Source organism: Mus pahari, chromosome 15, assembly GCF_900095145.1.
Source record: "Mus pahari chromosome 15, PAHARI_EIJ_v1.1, whole genome shotgun sequence".
Lineage (NCBI taxonomy): Eukaryota > Metazoa > Chordata > Mammalia > Rodentia > Muridae > Mus > Mus pahari.
The window spans coordinates 69,379,769-69,382,406 of NC_034604.1; the positions used below are offsets into that span (position 1 = coordinate 69,379,769).

General features: G+C 45.0%; 1 pseudogene across 1 annotated transcript; it reads right to left on the bottom strand.

The window, feature by feature from the left end:
- Positions 1-325: 325 nt before the first annotated feature.
- LOC110333505 lies at positions 326-940 on the bottom strand (annotated as a pseudogene). Its single transcript, XR_002381079.2, has one exon. The product of XR_002381079.2 is annotated as a U6 snRNA-associated Sm-like protein LSm3 pseudogene (transcript).
- Positions 941-2,638: the final 1,698 nt, after the last annotated feature.

The following is a 2,638-nucleotide window of genomic DNA, read 5'->3' on the forward strand; positions in this document are numbered from 1 at the left end:
TAAAATATAAATATTAGAATCTAAAAAATATAAAGTTCCATATTCCTGTGTGCAGGGTACAGAGTTCCGTGTGTTGGTCTGTGCTCCTTTGCTTTTCTGTTGCTTTGATTTAAAAAAAAAGGGGGGGGGGGACCAAAAGCAACACAGGGAGGAAAGGTATTAGTTCAGCTTTTGACTTTCAGGTCATGTCCAACATTAAAGATACCCAGGACAGGAACTCCAAGTGGTGACCTGGAGGCAGGAATTGAAGCAGAACCCACGGAGGAGCTCTCCTTAATCACCTGCTTTCTCCCTTATGCTCAGTTAGCTTTTTTTTTTTTTTTTTTTTAAAAGGAAACATCAAATTTAATTTAAAGAAAAACAACCTGAAAGTAACTGCAAGAACAACGGGCAAACCAACTCCTGAGAAGAGCAAGGTGGTCACACGGACTGAGGGCTGGGAAAGGGACAGGTCATTTAGCTGGAGAACTTGGGAGTTGCTTGCAAATGAACTTTGAGGGTGGAGGGATCCTCAGGTCATTCCTGACTACCAGGATGCGTGCGAGTGTCTCTCTCTGGAAATGTCCATCTCAAGAGGCAAAGTCTCCACTTTTCTACACAGGATTCATCTTTTGTCTCAGCCAACTCTCAACGGAGGGGCGACTAGAACGACACCATCTCCCCNAACGAAGAGCATAGGGATGTTTCGTTTTGTGGATTTATATATCTCTTCATATGTCTCCTCATCAATCTCTATCGTCGTCACAGTTTCTTCTACATCTCCTAGGATCATATTTAAATGTTGATCATAAGCATGTAGTCTGCCTCGAAGCTCTCGGTCATTTCTCATTTTCACATAAATTCGCTCATCCAGGCTGAGCCTGATCAGGTCCAGGGGCTCCTCTACGGTATTGGTGGTCTGTTGCTGATCGACATCGTCCGCCATGTTTCAAACGCTGCGCCCTTTCCACCTCTCTCAGTTAGCTTTCTTATTCAGCCCCAAACCATCTGTGTAGAGATGGTGCCACCCAAAGTGGGCTAGACCTTCCTACCTTAATCATCAGCCAACACAAAGCCCCATTCAGTGGTTTCTCAACCTTCCTAATGTGGGTGACCTCTAACCATAAAATTATTTTGTTGCTACTTCACGAATGTAATTTTGCTACTGCTATGAATCATACTGTAAATATCTGCTTTGCAGCGCATCTGATAGGCAGCCCTCAGGGGCTTGTGACTCAGAGGTTGAGAACTGCTCAGTCTGATTGAGACAATTCTTCAGTTGAAGTTTCCGCTTCTCAAGGGCTAAGTTGTGTCAAGTGGATGATAAAACAAACTAAGGTATGGCCTCTATGTTTGCCTGTGAACTTCTAGGCAACCAGAGTGAATAAATGATTGGCTACTTAGTTCTCACTTCTCACAAAGAAAACCTTCCCACTTCTTTATGGTAAGTAAACCTTTTTTTTTTTTTTTTTTCCTCCAAAAGATTTCATTTTTAATTGTGTGAGCCCATGTGGGCCAGTGAAGTCCCAAAGAAAGTGCTGGATCCTTGGAACTGGAATTACAGGCTATTGGTGCATTGCCCAATGAGAGTGCTGGGAACCAAACTCAGATCTTCAGCAAGAGCAGCACATGCTCTTAGCCACTGAGCCAAGAAGTAAGCTTCTGGGGCAGGACATTCTACAGTACAGTTCTCCAAGCATGCGCAATGTCTCAGCAGGGAGCAAAGGGAGGTGAGATAGGAGATGCCTTCAGCATCTTTAACCTCAGTGAGCAAGGCACCAGTCAGAGGTCCTTCTGTGGAAGCCCTCAGACACAGTGTCCACCAGCTGGCAAAGGGCAGAGTTCAGGTAAGCTCGGGTATTCATTTTAAAGAGATGCTCCTTAACTCTCTCACAACTCCATCCTCTTTTGCATCTGAGACAGCCTCCCGTCTGAACCTTGTATTAGATTCCTGGGACTGCAGGGTGAGAGGTGGATTTCCTTATTAGTCATTTTATTGTTGTTATAGACAACAGGAAATGCAAGTCAAACCAGCTGTGTGTGTGTGTGGGGGGGGGGTTGTGGGTTAACAAATTACCTGCTCTTTAAAAAACCAAACCAGAACAGAACAAAAAACCAAATTGAAGAGTTGTAGAGAAAGTAGAAATCTGGCTGTGGAGCCCCCTGTCTGTAGGAGGTTTCATGCATCTGAGGTCCTCTTCCTTTCATGTCTCTACCTCTGACTTTGTGTTCTGTGCCTGTTTTCCCTCCGTGGGCAACACAGGTGGCTAAAGAATAAAAATGCCTACTTCAGTAGACCAAGTTGTAACGTTCTAATGGCAGGTTTGTCCCCGGCCTTGTCTCTCTGTTCCTTGGTCCTCACCTGCATGGATCCTACCCTCTGTTACTAAGCCCTATGGTCACTCCACAGTACTTCAACAATAGTAGCATATTCCCAGTGTGTAGAGTCCCAGTCACTATTCCCAGGACCCTAACAACACATTCTTGGGATCTGTGTGCTCTGATCCACAAATCCTGCTGCTTTTCACTAGCTTATCATAAGCTCCATTCTCTCCTTGCCTTGATTAGAAGCTGTGGTCCATCACTGTCCTGGTGTGATTGCCCCACAGTTGACCTTGAGACAAAGGTGTGTGTGTGTGTGTGTGTGTGTGTGTGTGTG